The following is a 21,880-nucleotide window of genomic DNA, read 5'->3' as shown; positions in this document are numbered from 1 at the left end:
ATCTTTCAAATTGTATTATCTTTAGTAAGTACACGGTTTAACACATAAATTACTCGTTTGAATTTTAAATTATAGATACATAATATACATGCATGAAACATTAAAAAAAATCCTCTGCTTACAATGTATAGGAAAATAAAATTGTTTATGATTTTTAAAAAAGTTTGTACCACCACAGAAAACTTCTTAAATAATAAATTAAATCAAAGATATTTTTAGTCTTAAAAAATATAAAAAATTTTAATTTGAATATGATCATTGTTAAATGGAAAAGTTGTGGTCCGCGGTGGGGGGTGAACGCGTGCTTGGTGAACCGTTCTGTATAATGTAGAATAGACGATGAGCGTGCAGTTATGTGTGGAAATAACGTTTCTACAACGTTCAGAATTGGCTAAAAAAAAACCACCTAGCGACCCGAAAAACCCCATTATAAATTATTTTAATTTTTTTTTTTTTTTTAATTTTAAAAATATTTTTTTTATACCTACTTAAACAAAAACAAGTACTGGCAATTGCCAATTTGGGAATAGCAGTTATTGATACTGTACTTAGTTATAAATTATTACTCACCTATGTTCTAACTTCTAAATTTAGAATCTAAACATATAAAATCTTACCCAATTAACTTATTAGGACGAAGGATTAAACTTTTAGGAATTAGGAATATATTGTATCGAAATATTTACAAAAAAAATAATAAATTCTAAGTATTAATATTTTTGTGGGTTCAACTATATGGGTATAAATGGTTTTTTTTTTTTAATAAAACCCATTTAAACCGCACTAAAATAATTCAACGAAAGCCCCTGGGTGATTTTGTTTTTTTTTTTTAAAGGTTTTCATGGTCATTTACCAATCTATTAACCCAGCGCAGTTTATTAAAAAAAACCTGGGGGTTTTCTGACCCCGATAAAACGTTCCATCGAAGAAATGGGTCGGTGGAGTTTATCGGGTAAACCGAGAGCTTAATAATATGAACGCGAACGTCGTAGAACAGAGTGACGGAGTGCATTCGTTCAAAAAAAAAACACGGGCGAGATGCGCGTTTAAAGTCTTTCTCGGCGCACGAGAACTGTGCTACAGCGATACGAATCGATTACAGAGAATCATAATCGTCTGGCCGCAAGACGCAAACCGTGACGAGGAATTCGCGCGAGACGCGGCGACAACGAGTCTATCGCGCGCGCGACAATTTCACCGGCAGTCGGCAGTCGGCACACTGCACGTCGGAGGTACGGATGTAACGGCCGACGGTAGGTAATCACATCATAGATAATATAAGAATGGATAGGACATGCCTATACCAGTTCCATATGGGGCCGTGTGCTGTTTTGGGGGAGAGAGAACGTAAAGAGAGAAAGACGATATGGGGCTTTTTATGGTTATGTGCAAAACTATTTTATTAAATAATAATGAATAACATGATAGTCAGTTATATTTAGATATTTGTCAGTTTGTATTTTGATTGTTGTACCACTTGTGCCTGGAAAATTACTCTAAACTTTGTTAAATATTTAAAATATTAAAAATATTAATTATTATTTATCAATTATCATATCAATATTTGCCCCATATAACCTTAAAAATAGTATCACTAAAGTTTCATGTGAAAAGTTCTTATGTCCTATCCATTCTTATATTATTATCTATGAATCACATGCACAATAATACTATTAAAATTGTTCAAAAACATTATAAACAACCGTAATAATTGCAATAATACATTACGGCGACACGAGTGCACGAGGTGCGTGATCGACAATACTCGGTCGGCGACAGTGTTGTGTGCTCGACGATTCTGCCGGTCCCCGCGCGCGTCAACCCTACCCCGCCGGGACCGGTTCCAGTACACGGCCAGGGTGTCGCGCGTGGGGATGTGCAGAACAATCGATTTTTGATGCGTTCTCTCGCTGGGCAGAGTAGAGGGGGTTTAGGATTTTTGTAAACACTACATTACGCGCGCATGCTTTATGTAGTGGTAGAATCGTACGACCCGACCCTCCCCCCATCAACAAATTTTTCGGGGCAATATTATTGTGCTTGCATCTGCCACCCGGTACAAATACAATACGTGTGCATACACACGTTCATACATATATATATATATCATCATCCGCGTCAACCCATTGAAAGTGATCGGGATTTTACGATTAGAGGTATATATATACGCCACCACGTATACGAGATATTTCGAATCGTTGTTATCGCCGGGAATCCGGATCGTAAACGCCAAATATTGAAATACCTCTCTGCACGATAAAATAATAATATTATACAGGGTGATTCACCAAACTTGCTCACCCCTCCCCCCCATTTTTTCCATTTTATAATGGATTTATTTAAATTCTGATTTTTGGAATTTCGAAGTGTACATAGGCACTACTATGAAAGACCGAATTTTCAAATTCTTACTTAGATTTATACGCCATTTAGGGCCGGGTTCTTCAACCTTCAGTATTATTAACCTATTAATTTAAAAAAAATTCACAGACCGCATAATTATTAAATTGAATTAACAAAATACATACGTAGGTACTATATATTATGCTGAAAATGTGTTCGCGATCATCAAATAAAGATAAAGTGGGTTGAAGATCCCTGACTGTGACAGTATAATTAATGAATTACAATACTTTTTCCAAAATGCGAACGACCTTTTTTTCTGCAGAAGGTTTTTTTGAAAATGTTGATGTACCTCAATCGAAATTCGACCGGTTAGTTTTTGAATTATTTAACTTTGAGAACCAAGGGAAATTGGTCCACGATCAAATATGAGGGCTACGCTTTAAAAATTATAGTACTTAGTTAATGAAATAAATCCATCAGTATTTTTTAATTTATAAAAATTGTTCGAGTATAAATACTAGATTCAATATTACATTTCAACCATTTTTAAAATCTTCTATCCTCACTATATACATTTTAATAAATCAAAAAACCACTCGTTTGAATTTAGATAGATACATGAATATTTTGAAAAGAACCACCTGCTCTTTACAGTAAAACAGGTTGGTTTTCATTTGATAAAAAAAAAGTTTGTATCGCCGCCACAGGGCACTCCTTAAATTGTACAAGCAATTTAAATAATTTAAAATACGGTTTTGAAATATACTTAAAAATTCCAAAAATCAGAATCGTTCATTATTCAAAGGAATACACGAGGACTGGCATGGTTGGTAAATCGTCCTGTATAACTGAACGAATATTGATTGGAGAAACATTTGACATTTCGATTTTCCAATCGTCGCCCATATAAATTACCGTTTCCGAGTAATATTTTCGCGTAGTAATATCATATTGGTTATACATTCCGTATAGTAGTGAAAGCCGCCGTGGCGGTGACCAGTGCCCGTAAAACTATGCGTGTACAACAAGTACGTGTACGAAACAATGGAGCGCCAGCCGAGTACGGTCCAATTTCGGTGGATATAATATATTTTAGTATTTTATTTTTTTTTTTTTTTAGGCGAAACCGTCGAGGGAACGGTCGTGTCGGCCGTTATTTTTCATTTTTATAATAATATAATAATATTATCGTGTTGCGGCAACGGTAGTATTATCGTTCGGTGGCAGGCCCCGGATGTCGGTGACATTGCATGTTTTTTTTTTTTCAGATATACAATAAACAAATATATAAACGTATCATACTATTACACAATATATAATATTACGCACGGTCTTTGGGCGCAGCGTGCGCGCGTATATATTTTTTATTTCATTACGAATATTACAATCAAATACTTATTGCTCGTATTTAATAATTTAAAACAAACCTCGGCAATACGATTTAATTCACCATATTTTATCGTATTCGTGCATCATAATATAACTTAGAATTATAACTATTATCATCGGCTGTCAAACGCTCGGATTCAATTAAATGCAAATTAAAGTATATTCCAAATAAAAATTATGCTACAAGGTCTGCAACATCAATCAATTTATCGGAATTTAAAAATAATAATTATTGTTTTATAGTGTGTGCGCTCGCGCAATATAAAGCTATTATTATTCGTAGTAATAAAAGTATGGTGGCGTATAATATTATATACTACTAGAAAAAACGATAAAACCTTATGTGAAACATGACGTACATACGTAACACTGTACAGTGTACAGATTTGTGAAGTACAATGGATGATAACTTGAGGGTATTTTCAATTAAAGAAGTTCGATGATACATATTGGTGAATAAAATGAATTGATTAATATCAATATTAATGACCATTAATTGTTCAAAATTACACTTTTTGGGTAAATTCTCAGTTTTTCCTTTCAGCCAAAATGTATTCATTTTCAATTCAGTGAGAAAAATTGTATTATGTAGTTGCATTGCAGATATTAAAATATTATCGAAATGGGAAAATAGATCATTTGTGTAATATAATATAAAATTTAGTAAATATAGGTATAGTTATTAATTTTGTATTTGACAGTCTTTGAAGAAATAAACATAATAAAATATTTTAATCCGTTTGTTTATATAATCATAGATAAGAAATATAATAATAAACAAAATATACGAAATGATGCATTTTATTTTGAAAAATAGTTCGATGAAAAATGCGGTTTTGGTCAAACTAATTCCGTTTGTAATTATTTGCGTTTAGTTCAGGAAACAAACACAAAATCTATATAATAACAAAGGAAAGTAATTGATAAAATAACCGGCATCATAGTTCAATTTACTTTCATTCCATTTGTGTCGTCTCGCGAATAGGTACACCCTCCATATATGAATTAAAGACGTAATAATTTCACATAAAAATTTCGATCACATAATTTGTATTGTCGATAGGCAGGGGCGGCTCCAGAGACATGGTTCCCCCCCCCCCCTGGGCCAAGTCATAATTATCTGACAATTTCGATGATTTTTTTTTGTAATTTTGTTTTTAACAGTATACAATTGTTTAGAAATACAGCTTGGGGGGCTTGCTGCCCCTGTCAATAGGTGCATTTAACACACAGTTAATAGAACGAACTAAGTATGGCAAATGGAGTAAAAAACTAGAGCAATATAATATAATTATTATGTTCAACACATCGATAAATAATTTCAAAAAAACCGATAAAATAAATACTCAAATTTTTTAAGAAATTGTATACTTTCGTCTTATTCTACATGTATTTTTTTTTTGTTTAATTGTATTATACGACGAAGAGAAAATAAGTTTCGGCATAAAACATAACATAATATATTAATATATGTTTACGTATTACAGTATGTATATACCTATAGAGGCTATGTAGTACCTACATAATGTTAGTATACGAAATATGAATTTTTCCCAAGTAGGAAAAGATATAATAATTCGTTGAAAAAACGTAACGTATTAAATGAATGATTATAAACACAATATTATATATTACATTAACATATCTGCAATTTTTTTTTTATCGCGTCGCATATGCGTTTTTGTTCACGTAATGCCCGTATATACTATGCTAGGTAGTCTCTAAGGTTTTTGTGTGCTTATGTGTGTATACGTTAATAAAAAAAATAGTAGTAAACAACTATTATTATTATTATTTGCGGAAATCCAACATGATAATAATATCGTGATGTAAATTTAAAAAAAAATCGACAGCGGAATCAGCTCGAGAGCTTTCACCACCCTACCGTTGCAAGCCGTTTGCGTCCAGTGTGTATTACAAAATTTTTTTTGAAAAAGTTCATTGTTTTCGGCCAACGAAATTGTCTACACAACAACAACGGGCAGTGTAAGGAGGCACCTATACATACCTCGTATATTATAAAAACGAAGAATGCGCTGAACGACCCGTGACGCCTCACCCAGCAGAGCGCCGCCGTCATTACAACAGTCGCACGTCTACTTATAATAATATTATTGTACATTTGTACTATTATAATATTATGCACATGTATATGCGCACGACGATAATAATATAATAAATATTATTGCGTTTAGCCGTTATAGTGGTTTTCGTTGCGTAAAATACACGGTAGGTACATTGCGTGGGTCTAAAATCGCAGCGCATTAATCGGTACGTATAAAAAGTGCAATTTCATTCGGTAGATACGGACATTTTCTCCCCGACCATTTTTAGTTGTATACATAAGAGACATTTTCCCGTATATATTATTATGCACACACCGTCATCGTTTGTAGACTGTATGATATAAGTGTGGACACCATGACTACTGTTCGCCATCTTTTATTACAAATCATCAAGACAACCGCTGATGATACGAACGGGGTTGACGGGATATAATACGATATTATGAAAACGAACGCTCTGTCCTTTTAAAAATATTGAAATGGCCTAGAATCGTTTTATTCCACCAACGGATTGTACGCCGCACCGGGGGGGTCCGTGAATAATATTGTATTTCAATAATTACTACGTAACACTACTGTAGAAAATTCGACGAATTTAAGGCGCCGTGGACGGTTTCGAGTACCTCGCCTCGACGAGAGTATAGGTAGGTGCATGTATACATAATGTATTATTATATCGTTGAAGAGAAGCTGATACCGTCTGTACTACACTCTGTACAGCTAATGTATAATGTGCTACAGTCAGGCAGGAAATTTCCGGCCCACCGCGATAGCCGTCGTCGACCGGAAAACGGCGCGACGTATATATATATATAACATTATATCCGTACCTCTCTATAGATTTATACGCGTGAGACGAGAGGAGATCCGTTACAAATTTACAATGCCGTCGCAATGCATGATTCATGCTTTATAATCTATATATTATTATATGTATAATATCATTATATTATTACACTGCACAACATCATCATCATCATCATCATCATCGACGACAACAAAAATACATTGCACACGTCGCGATGTACGATTATTATTTTATTGTTGCAGCGACAGAGGAGCGGGATAGAAATTCCACAATACTCATTATTATTATTATTATTATTTTTTTTTTTTTACGTTTCATCCGCGATCCGACGCGTGCGTGGAAGTTGAAAAACAGACAATACTTTTCTCGAACCCGGTGTGGGTGACCTGTGCGTACAATAATAATATCGTTGTACTAACACTGTCTTGTACAGCGGTCTTCGTGGCGGTGGCGACGACGGCGATGGCTTTTAAACGGCGAACACACACGACGCGAGAAAACCAAAAAAAAAAATATAATCCGTAATATTGTAGAGCGGAGGGGTGTGCGGGCAACACAATAATAGTATCACAATATCGGTAAATATTGATGCTTTCGGCTCGGACAATTAGTATAATATAATAATAGTAATATAAATTATTATGTAAACGTATACACGCTGCTGCTGCTGCTGGCTACTCGAAACGGGTACCGGTTATCCAAACCGGCGCGGCGGTGCGTTACGTGAAAACGGCGCGTAGGCCGTAGAACTTTCGGTGCGCACGAATGCACGATACCGAAGTTTAAGCAGGCACGACTGTCGAAAGAATCGTTATTATTTTAAATATAATTGTAGGCAATAACCGGTAGCCATCGCTTTCGAATACTGGTGGCGAAATAACGTTTGGCAGACATATTGTAGAAAAGATTTCTTTGTTTCATTTTCAGAAATTGGGCACGCGTGTACGTACACCGTTTCAAATTATATTTGCAAGCGCCCCTCTCCTCTTTCTCCTCCGTCGGAATACGGGTAGGGTTATGAGAGATAACACTCCACACTGGGCGGCTCATTATAGTGTTGGTTACTATGGACAAATTGTTTAAAAAATATAATCGTTTCAAAATTATTTTTTCGAACCCATCAAATGCTACCTAAATCGTATTTAAATATTTCTTTAAGTGGTTATCACGCATTCATACTTCATAAACGCTATTATTACCAATAACTTGAATAGTTAGACAACTGCGGATTGTTGCACGGTATCCGTATCTCTAGTAAAGTAATAATTGTGGGTAGAATTTAAAACCGCTCATTGCTACAGAGTTCAGACTATATAATATTATTATAGTGAAAACGTCAAGTTGTAGTTGACTTGGTTGGTTTTATTGATTTTGTTAATTAATTAATATGTGGTCGCCCTAATTTTACTAAGCCGGGTAAAAATGTTCCATTCCCCTCCCCCCCCCTTAACACAGCCCGGCACCAACCATTGAAGCTAGCGCCTGAACAATATTATAATATTATACCCTCGCGGCGGCGTCCACTATAGGTATGACTATAATACAATAATGGTATTAAGTGTACGCATCGAAAACAATGAGCGGTGATTCACTTCCTATGAACTACTCGAAATAATTATAGCACGTTTTGCGATTTCGCGAAAAATAACATAAAGACCATTAGAAACAATGACCACCGTACATACTGTAACTCTTTTGTATAAAAATATACGTTATCACAAAAGTATTTTCATTTATATAAAAAAATCTTTTTAATGTTTGTTTGTTTTTATTTTAATTTCAATGTCTTCCATTACAAGACATGTATACTATACAGTATTGTACAATATTTTTCTTTTGTTTCTATTTTGCTAAAATATTTTTTAATGTTATTTTACGTACGCATGTTTTTTTTTTTTATACAAAACATACAAAATAGACATAAATTTACAAATAAGTTTATCGAATATGAGTTTTTCTAACGAAGAATTTACAATAAAACTGTATCATAGTATCAAAAGCTAACGGTGTAGGTTAACTACGTCAAACCTTGAACACACTGTCGTCGGCACATCAAACACTTTTTTTTAACTACAAATGTAAAACACAAAGTTACTATAATGGCGGAATCGATAAGGAGTATCCGAGTATACTGAAAATTCACGCCACGTAAAACTGCGGTGTATACAGGAAACCGCAAAAGGCGATTTCTAGAAATCTTGCGACGCGTCTACCGGCAAAACGTTTTCAAATTTCATTTGAGACCAAGATCTAGAAAAGACATGGCCGATGGCGCGAGTGTACCTATACTACAAACACATAGAAACCATTAGAAAGTACTAACTACATCGGTGGGTATATTGGCGCGATTTTGTGTCGGAGACAATCCGCTTTCCCCGGGCCGCCGTCGCTTTATTACATTGCTCCGATACGAAAACACATTTAATTCGAATTCGCTACGCGTCCGCAAAACGAGTTATGTTCACTTCCGCACTCTTTAACGCGATCGCGGCAAAAAAAAATCAAAATCAAAATCGTTGACGATCGCGTAAAAAATGTGTGCGGCGGCGACAATATCATATACGTCGACGGTCGTGTTAAAATCACTCAACTCGTCGTTTACAACCTTAAACCGACAATGGGAAAAGAGAGAAAGCACAATAATCGCGACAAAAATTGTACGTCGACATAATTCCATGATATTGATTTCTCCGTTCGACGACAATCTTCCACTAACCGTCCAACCGCCAAACATTATGTACAATATCAGTGTTTCGTGTATCGGTCGCCCATATAAAAATGCATGACTGTCGGCAGCTGTGGCGAATCGATTAAAGCAAAATCGTCACTTAAACTAATTGCCGTGTGTGTGAACTTTATACAGCCAATACTCTGGAATGAATACATAATAATATTATCCAAATTCAACACTGACCGGACAGGGACAATGATGTATGATAAATATGAAATTGGTTTTCGTCGATTAACGCACCCGAATAGCGAATGTATGACGCACTAGTTTCGGCGATAGTTCATTACGGTCGCGATCCACGTCCAATCGTCATGATTGTGGTTCTCAAAATTATCCTCGAAAAAATCTCTTATATCGATCGATTGACGATTACTATACAATCGAAGAAAAAAGCTCATTACTGAGCGTCAATATGGGAAAGGCAATTGCGAATTTCTCAACGGTTCGCTGGTACTGGATATAATGCTTATGAGCTAATGCCTAACCTATGGTTATTAGGTACTATATGTAGTTACGAAAGGGTTACATAAGCCAGGTTGGTGATCGTGAATCGTGATCAATTCTTGTTTGAAATTTCTAACTCGTAATAAATTCGTTTACAGACGGACTGGGTAAGCAAACGTCGTACTCCACGAAGCGGCAATTAATGAGTCGAGACAAAAATAATAAGTGCGCGGTGCTAATTAAATGTAATTTAACATATTATGCCAAGAATCTCGAATGATTGGTTCCCAAATTGTACAGACTCGATTTGTAATCAGCTATATATTAATATATTGATCGACATTCTTTCAACATTAGCTAAATATTAGTAATCACTACCTAATCAGTAGTCACTTACCGGCTATGTACCTGCTAATATACATCACCCACAAGCCCAACAAACACAAACAAAAAAGTATATATAAATGTATGTAGTTTAATTTATTTGATACCTACTCAACTTTTAATTAATATTAATATATTTGCTATTTTACAACCAATTATAAAAGTTGCCACAATGCCACATTCATGATGACATGGACATTGACCACCGAAAATGTATCAGTACTGTAGTGTTCCAAATTATATTAAGAATATGACGAGTTATGATAAAATCAATTGATAATATCGAGAAAATATAATTTAATTAATGTTTATAATACATTTATCAGATGGTCACAATTAGTAACATCTATAGGTACCTCTACTGTTCGATAATTTTTATATATTTAAATAATGGGGTGTTGAGTGAACAATTAAGTAGTAGCAAGCTGATAATTTATTTATTAATCGATATTTAGAGGCGATATTCATCGATACTATGATATTATTTAAATATAATTCATAAACTATTTAAATTATATGACACAATCTCACAACATTTTTTTTACACGATTCATATGAAAAAACAACAATTTGTTCAATGATAAAAACATAATCGATCAATAGTTATTACCTATAATCGAATACCACTGAGCCTATATACATATTACTCGTTAAATTATTGATTTTTTTTGGTCAGTCGTTTATGTATTATACATTTATCACTAATAAAACGATAGGCCTATTAAATATTGTTATGATGATGAAGAGGACATCATATTATATTATTACTATCGTGGAAATAAACCAAACGGTCGAGGTCGGCAAGAACAATGATTAACAACACGGTATTTAGGTTGGAATGGTCTGAACTTTGCCCATCATTGGTTTATCGCAATGAATACCAATGATGTAACATTTAGAATATTCAAGCCGAATTCCACAGTCCAGCGAACTATAATATGCATGAAGATTTTTACGATACTATTTGTGTGTGCACACTTTAGTACAGAATACACGGTTGGGTTATATCCGTCAGCGGAGGAGAAATAACTGAACCACTAAAAATATTTATTTTTTCTAATTATTCGTCTCTCTGCGTAGACTTAAAACACAACTAGCTCAACAAAAAAAGGAAGATTTTCCGGACCTCTAAAATAATTTTTTTTCACAACACCCAGACATCCTTTTAAACTAATTGCTGACACCTGGTGTAACCTTAGTCTAACCACCTACAAAATTTGAACGAAAACATTGTAAACGCGATAGAATCTATCTCTATAGTGTGTATCACTAGGACCGCGCACAAAATGTAAGTGCAACCAGGGACAGGATTTTGTTGCAACTTGCAAATGTTTTTTTTTGTCGGTAAGACGTATAATACATTTTCATAAATAGATGTGCTCGTAGATGGGTATTGTATAATTTTGATTATAATGAAATAAACCGGGAATTAAACTTTTTTTACCATTTTTTCTCTGAATGTACTTTTCTGGTAATGTTTTCAAAATCGTCAGGAACATTTCGCATATTTCCTATGACTGTATTGTTATATTACACACAATTATACAGGACACCAATATAAATATGCACAATGGGGCATTGTTGCATCAAACATAATATTAATGTGGAGCAGAATATACTTTAAACGATTTAGTATGCCCTGCAACAAAAGCTGACGTAGAAAGATCATTAAAGGTAGTACCCACCCAATAGGTAAAACACACATTACAGTATTTTTTTGTAGGTAAAAAATGATTTTTGCTAATTTTTCCTTGGCAATTATAAACACTTTATTGGCGATTTATTTCGCCACATTAATCTCGGCCCTATTTATAACGGTGGTTATCACTCACTTAATGGTATCACGTAGTTTCGCCAACCATGTACACCATAATTAGCGACAGTGTAATGCCATCGTTTTGTTCGGCGGTCTATTATTAACAAGCGACTTGTTCACCGTTCAACCGTCTGTCGCCTGCGCGCACGCTGACGAGGACGTGTCGCGGCGAGAGATGTTACGGGAATTGAATAGCACCAACACCAACACCATCATAGACGGTAATCTAGCAATATTGTTCGTCAGTTGTATACATCGTAACGCTGACGCGTACCTAACGTCGTCACTGATCGTTCGTCTCGGGGGAAACATGTACAGTGTATAATATCACGATTCGTGACGACAACTAGCTAGTGGTACGCGCATAATAATAAAAATAATAATAATAATGATGATGATGACGATAATAATAATAATGATAACGATATTAGAAACTGTTGTTTCTGTCGACCATTGCACACACACACGGTCACGGACGCGCATGCGCGCTCACACAATACAATATCCTATCCGAAATGCGTACAAATTAAAATTATGTAATAAGATTGACGCCAATATTCGGCGGTAGTACCACTAATGGGCAATGGCTATTACGGGTACAGTACAAACGGTTTACCTTTCATTTTCCGAAGGCGATCGGCGTTTGTCCAGATTACCGGGTCGTGAGTTCGAAAAAAATCAAATACCGAAACAGGCAGGTAGAGGTACGTCTCGGCGATATCGATATATATATACGCACACCGCACGGACGTGAATTAATCCTTTCACCGTTCCGTTATCGCCGCCGCCGTCGTCGTCGTCGCTGTTGTTGTAGTGCCGATGCGGCCAACATCATTGTTTTCGCGTGTCAGATCACCACACGCGGCGCCACACATAATAATAACACAACATCGTATACATGCGCGCGCGCACAACCGAAACCGAGTTTTTGTTAGGTTATAAATACGCGACGAGCGGCTAGCCGATACGATCGAACAGGGATCGCGAATTTTACGGACACTAATTGGAGAGCACACAAAAACCGAATCACAAACGCGACGAAACGATACGTACCACACACGGCGACTGTGTAATGTGCACTAATGAGTAATGTGCGCGCGGCTGACACGACGAACGCCCGACCGCGATGATAACGATAACAAAAATATTATATTTTACTACTTGATAATACACACGCACGCACGCGCAGTCGAGCTCCGGAGCGCACACCGAGAAAACTACAACTGTAGTCGGATTAATAGTAAATATCGTATTTGATTATTATGGTTATTATTATTAATTTCGCATTAATTTTTATCAATCTATTATCACCGTTGTAGTTGTTGTTGTTGTTGTTGTTGTCATTGCGTGAATATTATTTCATCCGCTCGACAACTACTGCCGAGAGAAGTGACGACGTAACGCTGTGGTAGTAGTAGTACGCGCGATCGTAGCCGTCGGTTCTGTGCGTGTGTGCGACAACACGCCGTGCCGCCGGACTCTCGGTGTTGCATTTCTCGGCCGTGCGCATGCGCAACTCTTCGTCGCGTTTCGTTACGTGCGTATACGTGTGCGTGCGTGCGTGCGTGCATGCAACGGCGTCGATGGGCGCGACGGACCGTCGTGTCGCGGAGTGGGGGCCCGTCGGCCGGCGGGAGCGGCGTCGGGGGAGATGCGCGATCCGTGAAACCGTCACCGCCGCCAACCGTTCCTACCCGTCCCCCACCATGACGCGCCGCCAACCGCACCGCCCCACTCCGCGACCGCCAAACACCGCTCCACCTGGACAAGCCGGCACGCCATCGTCGTCGTCGTCGTCGTCGTCGTCAACGTGCCCCATTCATTTGCCAAAGGGCCCCTTCTCGTGGTGTCCGCGTGCGTGCGTCTGTATGCCCGTTGCACACGCCGCCGCACCGTGACGGGGATGACGCGCCTACTACTCTACTACTGCTACTATAATATTATTATTGTATATTATATATACAGCACGATGACGATGATATGCCGCCGCCGAAGTGCGCGCGTATACACCGCGTTCGCCGCGGTATCGTTGCAGATCCGCAGTGGTCTTTGTTGAAAGTATATTTTATTGTTTGGAACGTGTCCGGGGTCGGTGCCGGCGGATCGCGATACAAAATGTGTATTACGAGAGGAAAATTGAAAATTATTTTAATAAAGGACTGGCAACGTGTTACAAGGAAATCAGTTAATGTGCCAATAAACAAATTATTTTTCCACGGAGCTCATCTACTTTTCACACAGATCGAACATGGACAATATTATAATACTAGACAGTTATCTTGCAACAATATACCATGTATAAAAACAAACACGATCTGCACATGGCTGTATAACTTATATTTTTAGGCCCAAAAATATATATTATATGTTATCAAATCATATTACCGTTAGTCATTATACATAGTAATTAGTAACACTTTCAAGTTTCAAGATAAAAACCAAATTACTACTTGCGGCTACTGCATAAACAAAATATAGATATTATGAATATGAAATTATAACAATAGTCATCCGTTACTAATTATTGTACTACCTAATTAAAAGTTTTGACGATGTTTGATGATTTTAGCTTAATCTATCAGCTTAATTCTTTTATATTGTTTATGTTTGACCAATATTGTATACAAGTGTAAAATATTATTATATAATATATTATAATATTTCTAATCAAGTAAGATAACCGCACGAAAATGTTATCAATTATGAGCTTCTTAAAAATCGAAACTTCTTTTCGATTGAACTTCAACTCATTTTTTATAGCTAAACTATGTAGACACGTAGTAAAAAATGTAGGTACCTATTTCATTCAATAATTATACTACGGTATACGAATTAAAATATAATGATAAATTTAATATACCTTTGATTATAAAATTCTAATAATAAATTAATTAAAACTCTGTTTGTTTTTACACGTAATAAACAGAATTCATTATTTTTCTTCAAAAACACAGAGGGCCACTGCAAAAAAATGAAAAATAACTAAAATGGGTATCCATCAGACAGTGGTTTTAGATGATAACAATCATATAAGACATACGGTATAGGGGACACCCCGAGTACACTTTGGTACGCTCGTCGTGCGAAGGTCGAGGTCGGACGACGGTTTTTTTGTCTTCTCGAAAACTTTTGCGGGCGTTCGTCGTATAATAATAACATAGTTTGTGCACATCATACACCGCGTTCGCGGCATCAACCGACGACGCGATTTCGTATACGACAAGACGTGAGCAACTTGGGCGACAGACAAGTTAGTAAATCACCCGCTGATTCCTTTAGACGCAGCACACACCTTACGCGTTTAATTGGCAAGGCTTATCAGTAAATCGTCGTAAAGCGCTTACAGGTAGGTATAGGTATAGATAAGTATAGAGTCGTACATATTATTATTGTTACATTAAGTACATTGAACACGACCGTCGCTGCGGCGGAGGAGCCTTGAGACGACGGAACGCGCGTGTTTCGAGGGTCAAACGGCTATTATAGTGCTATTATAATCGTGTGGTGTACTTTCGATTTATTTTTCGATACATAAAAATGAAACTCGACCATATGACTGTGATCGAGAGCGATCTCTTTGTAATTTCGATCGTTCTGTATAATGTATTCGCCTAGAGCAACGTATAACATCCACGCACTATAATATGACAAACGAATATTCGTGGCGAGGTATTGTTTTTACAACATGTATATTATGACAATTATATTATAATGTATAAACATTAAAATATACTGAATGTCGCGAATACCTGTAGGTATACTTGTATAATATTTTATAATTAGGTGATACACCCAGCTGGGTATCCAGGTTGTTCTAAAGATTTTTGAGACCCGGTGCGAAAATAATTGAGAAGCCTACAATTATACATACATTGATATATTTTACAAGTGTCTTTGAAATGACAGTCAGAAAAAAGGTCATGATCAAAAACGAAAAATTTCATTTACATTTTTTCTACTTTTTACGGTGAATTCTTCACATAGATTCCTTTAAAATACCCATAATTTATTGATTCACAATTGATGAATTTCAGGAGAACCGTCCATATTTCTGTAGAAGCAGAAAAAATTGTGTTATCTGTAAATTACAGTAAAAAAGTCATAGCAGCTGGTATCTCCAAGAAGCAAATCATATGGCTAGGCCTGTGGAACCCACGTTTGGAACAAAAGAAGCTCTAGGGTTTATTGGAAGTACGTATATAACTATACCCCGCATTGATTTTTCTATCATATGTTTGCCTCGAAATCATGATATACATAATATACTGTCTTGATTGTGACAGTTATATTTACTTATTACGCACACTGCAGATCATGAAGTATACATCGCTAGATACTTAATTTCTAATGAATTTCTTCGTTATTTCTCTATATTGAAGATACAAAACTAAATTCTATAAAACAATGTGATTTTTGAAACTATTTCTCCAATTTCTTGTTTTTCAAACGCGGAGCCCAGGTCCTGAGCCTGCCCACCCCCCAACCATCTAAGAACGGTCTTGCATATACCACATGACAGATCACAGTAAGTACTATACTAGTTCCACTCTATATGCCTGTATCTGATTGGGCACCCACCCCCCCCCCACGTATACTTGCGCTATATTACATTCTCGCGGCTAGCTGTCTAAAATTTGACGAGATTTATTGGCGGTTTTAATGGATATTGCATATTTAATTAGGGCGTTTACCCCGCGCCATAGTTTGACGTATTTTGAATTTATTTCCTATAGGATGTTATAATGTCATCCCACATGACCCGCAGGATCTACCGTATACATAATATAGGTAGTTAATTTAATGAATACCGCTCGAATAGTCGAATGTATAATATGTACTAAAATATTATACACGGAGAATCTTAACGAATGGATTATCATTTACTGAGAGGATATTATTATTATAATAATAAATTATGTACACAACTGCACTGTCCGAATTATTTCATCCTACACATTTAATATTTATAAACGTTTTGTTAATCCACAGTTGATTCCCTGTTTTCGTCCATCGAAAAATCAGGCGTATTATACATATCGTAATAATATAGGTAATAATTATTATAATATTGAACGCGTGCGCTTTGTAACCATACAAAATAAAATAGCCCATTTGGGCGGTGTATCTCCCAAAATCTAAATCAAGTATTTATTTGTTCGTATGTTATGATTTATGAGTTATGACTACAACTTACAATTATATTTTTACGATAGTAATAATATGTGAAATATCAATGCTTTAGTTTTTCGGCGTATGCCGAATACGAAAAATATTTTTATTAAAATTCTGAGGAATCGTAACTTTCAATTGTTAATTATTGTTTATATTTGATTAACTTGAAATAGTAATTATACACTGTCCTAAATTATGTATAATTATGTATAAATACTATATATTATATATTATGCTGCGTGAGTCATCATTCACTTTATGTGCGTAATTAATAATTATACATATTTTAAACGTAAAATATGTTACAATAATACGTATCAGTATATTACAATAATAATTTGAAAGCGTTAAGTATTTCAATCCATCCAATGAGAATTGACGATTTTGTCAAAAACCTACATGGGTCACTGATGAGAAAGGAACTATAAAGATGAGTGATGGAAATTATAATTGATATTATATTGTTTCGATATTGATGACTGAAAAATAACTGTATGTTCAACGAGCATAATAATATTATGTTAAGCTGATTAAATTACTATCGGCGTAAAATACCGTGCAAAATATTCTAATAGTGTGGGGAATATTATTCGCCGACTGATTCTCTACCCAGAATATTGATTTCCGTGGGGGTAGGTACAATGTCTAACATAATAACTGTCTATATAATATTACGCGGCTCACAAACCATTGTGTGCAGAATTAAAACGACTGGCACTGCACAGTATAATATTATGTTTTGTACGGTACAATTTCAATTCGACGAAATTCCAAATAATTGTTATTGTTGGGAAATCATTCATTCCGAAATATATTATACATAACGTATTCATATAAATTTGATCGTTTTGGCAAAAGGAACAGTGCTTTTAATTAGGATGAACTAAAAACAACCACAGTAATCAAGTATTATGTGGAACTGTCAAGTCTAAACTATTACGCACTGAAGACTGAAGAGTGTTTGAATTTAAATTATTTCCTTATAAAAAAAAAAATATATATACAACGATAATAAATATACCTAATGATATTAAACGCAATATTAGACAAAAACCATACAAAAATATTACACACAATCATTTGTATATAGCCGGAATCGGATTAGAGTATAGTCATGGAGCACTATTATTTAAAATTATTATGTACCTACCTAAAAAATGTCTGTAGCGCAATACGACAAAATATATTGTAATTTCATATCCGGATGCCACATTTGAGTTAACATGGTACATAGGTGCTATATATTATTTATATATACGACATTATATCTGTCTATTCGTCGGTAATATTTCCGTGTGTCCGTGAATGTGTTTGTTTTGTTTTTATTACTCCCTTTAAAATAACACGTGTAATAATAAGTTCCATATTACTTCCCACATGTTGTTCTGATGTAGCGAAAAAAAAAAAAAATAGGAGACAAGTAATCTGCTGTTCTATATACACGGCGTGGGACGAAGATAAAAAGTTTATTAACGTTCTGGTTTATCAGAGGCGTTTTTTTTGGGCCGAACCACAGTCCTCCTTTGCACTCTTTAAAATCACCCATAATCCAAACCCGCGTCGGGTCTTGATCCCCAAAAGTGGGCGAGCATTAAGTCCGATTCAAGTCCCTATTGTAAGCGTATCACGTCACGTCAAGGGGAAGCTCGGTCGGATTCGTTAAGTGTTTAACAACTTGTGGCCGCATTACAATAAGTACCTACAAACCCATTGGTATTAAACGTTTTATGAATCAGACAATATTGTTGGGACGAGCCGAGTATCAGCAGACCGGAGACAATAATTACGACGATGTAAAATATATTACATTAAAGCATTGTTAAAAATGTACAAAATCAGCATTTTATACGAGCATAATATAAAATAATATATTAATATGATATGTGTGTGTACACATTTTTAAATAATTAATATTTGTTTTCGTATAACTGCGTGACATCGCAATACAGAACTATTGATTTATAATTATAATCGATTTTTATTATTTGCGTTTTAAATAAACAGAATGCAAAACATCGAATCGGATAATTTGTATTTATCAGTTACAATATTATGAACACGATGAAAAAGGAAGTTATCGGTGCCAGTGTGTGCTAGGGCGTTTTTTTTTTGTTTTGCGTGTTTGCCGGCGGAGTTACAGGACGTCACGTTGTAGGATAGGATAAGAGAAAATAGTTTCAAAACATTCTAAAAATAAATCGAGTGTAAAATATAATATTATATCCATCGATTATGTTGAATACAATATTCTAATTTATGACCATATTTACAACGTTGGATTTTTTTTTATCCATTTAAAATCAATTATTGTATTATAATTAAATTTATATAGTAAATACCAAGTGAATATAAGTTATAAATAAATAACAATTGCTTATTAGTTATTACATAACACTATTAAATCAACATCGTATTAAAATTTCTTATTTTTAACATCAAAAAAATCTATCCAACGATGCGTGATACCAACACTATTAATTTGATAGTTTATCAATTTTAAACAGCCGTGAGCGGAAATAATTACTACTGACCAAATTCCTAAATAATATACAGAATGATCACTTACTACGCACACATGTACACGACCCGCATGCGCAACAAATAGAAAATTGCCTATGTTGAACTCCTTAGAAACGGTCAGGTATGCATACCCCTCGACGATAGTAAATATTGTCTAAATAATATTGTAGAATGAATGCTTTTCGAATATTTATTTTAGTTCAGTAAAGTTTTGTAAGCATCAACATATTACTCAAAATAGATAAAATAATAGAAAACCTCTATATTGTACGATTGTAAAATGATCCGATGATACCTACTCAATATGCAATTTCACAAGATAGTTATTTTTGAAATAAAAACTTTTTTTCATAACTAACGCCTTGAAAACTATGTGATACATTTTATAAGACATCCATATATTTTGCAGCAAAAACGCCTAGCTTGCAGTGTTCGGACTTGTCTAGATAAATTTATTTAGATGAATATCTAGATAATTATTTGTTCATCTTTTATCTTATCTAGATAAATAGTTACAAGGTATCTAAACGTTCATCTTAGATAATTTTTTTACTAATCTCAATGAATTCATCTAAATACATTTTTTATTGATAAAAATCGCGAAATTGTACAAACGCATCATTTTAAATATTTATACAGATTCTCAAACCAAGCTTATGGTTTATAAATAATGTAATTATTTTTATTTACATTATTATTATTATTATTATTATTATTATGTTCCTAGTGCTCAACTAAAATATACCGAAATTTAAAACCCATTAAAAAAAAAAAATTGTATCTTTTTTTTATCTAGATAAAAAATATTTATCTTTATCTAGATAAAAAACTTCTTATCTAATCCGAACACTGCTAACTTGTATGATTGTTAACCAGTTGGTCTAAAAACTAAACGTCCGATTCATATTAATTGCACGGCGAAGACAGAGATATAGATATTCAATATTACTTGAATAAAAAAAATTAGTTTTCAATTATTAATCTCCAGGTTATAATTTAAATTCAAGTACATAACAATAGATCGATAAAATTACTACTCACATACTGATACTATTGTAATATAATAGGTTAGGTTATATAATAATAATTGTCTAAGTGCTTTTAAATATCAAATATTATTATGGCACATAATAAATTAATAATTATTATTATTCATTAAAACATTAAAGAAGTGTCAATGTTTGGTATATATTTTTAATGCCAATTATTTGTTTTAACTAACACTTACTTAATATATTGAAGTATGCGCATGCATATTCGTCAGTCGATATTTTAAAACATAGATGGTTAGTTAACTATTTGTCTAATATTCATACTATTATTATTATTATTATTGAATATGATTAAGATTTTTTAATTAATTTTGTGTTTAATATAAAATATAGTGTAACTCTGGTGAATATTTGACATTTTGTTATCTTGTCTTAAATATATTTTTGTAATTCTTATCAATTGAAAGTAAAGCTTATAAAAGTAACTCGAAGATACGGCGACTAAACTCTAAAGCAAAAACAATAACCGTTTAGCGTTAGAAGAATATTACGCGTATAGTAATTGATTATTGTGGTATATAGAGTGGACGTAAAGGAGGACAAGAAGGGTAGGTAAGTATATTATACTAAGTCGCTGCGCAAAGACCTCAAAAAAGACGTAACAAATACGCATTTTTATACCTGTGTTGTATACTTCTATTTCAAGTTGTATACAAGGGTCAAGGTCAGTAATTTGGGGGGGGGGGGGGTCAAAGCTCACTAAAACTAATTTAGCTCCTTCCCTAAGATGTTTAAAGCAAATACAATTTTTTTATTATCACATAATAATTATGTATTAAAAATGTACCTTATAATGTATAAAATATTAAAAATCGATAAATTTTTTTTTTTACTATTTAAAACCTCCAAATGCAACAACAGCTACTGTAAACTAAACAAATAATATAACACGGTTATCTGTTAACTATTTATATATTTTGTCTTTAAAAATCTACAAGATTGCGATTTATATTATAGAGTATCTAGACATAAATTAGGTACATCAATGTACTATCTTAATTCCTGGTATCATCCTCGGTTGGTGGTTATTTTATTTGTGATTTTTAGCTAGTAATAATAAAAATATGCACTGTCGTTTCTTCTTTGGTATTGTAACTTATTTTACTGTGGACGTGACAGCCCTTACATACAACCTCTCAAATAGTCAAATGA

The 21,880-nt window shown here is 34.4% G+C and overlaps 1 protein-coding gene across 2 annotated transcripts in view; it reads right to left on the bottom strand.

The window, feature by feature from the left end:
* LOC132949775 (rap guanine nucleotide exchange factor 2) overlaps positions 1-21,880 on the bottom strand; it is an 87,138-nt gene that overhangs the window by 28,350 nt on the left and 36,908 nt on the right. The window contains exon 1 of one of the 2 annotated variants that reach the window (XM_061020847.1): positions 12,601-13,818. The exons of the other annotated variant lie outside the window; for it this stretch is intronic. The gene's annotated coding sequence lies outside the window, so the exon portion shown is untranslated. Of the gene's footprint in view, positions 1-12,600; positions 13,819-21,880 lie in introns of those variants that run through there. 2 annotated transcript variants of the gene reach the window in all.

This window comes from Metopolophium dirhodum, chromosome 7, assembly GCF_019925205.1.
Source record: "Metopolophium dirhodum isolate CAU chromosome 7, ASM1992520v1, whole genome shotgun sequence".
Lineage (NCBI taxonomy): Eukaryota > Metazoa > Arthropoda > Insecta > Hemiptera > Aphididae > Metopolophium > Metopolophium dirhodum.
Note: the sequence above shows the minus strand (reverse complement) of the source record. Positions and strands in the feature narration are given on the sequence as shown.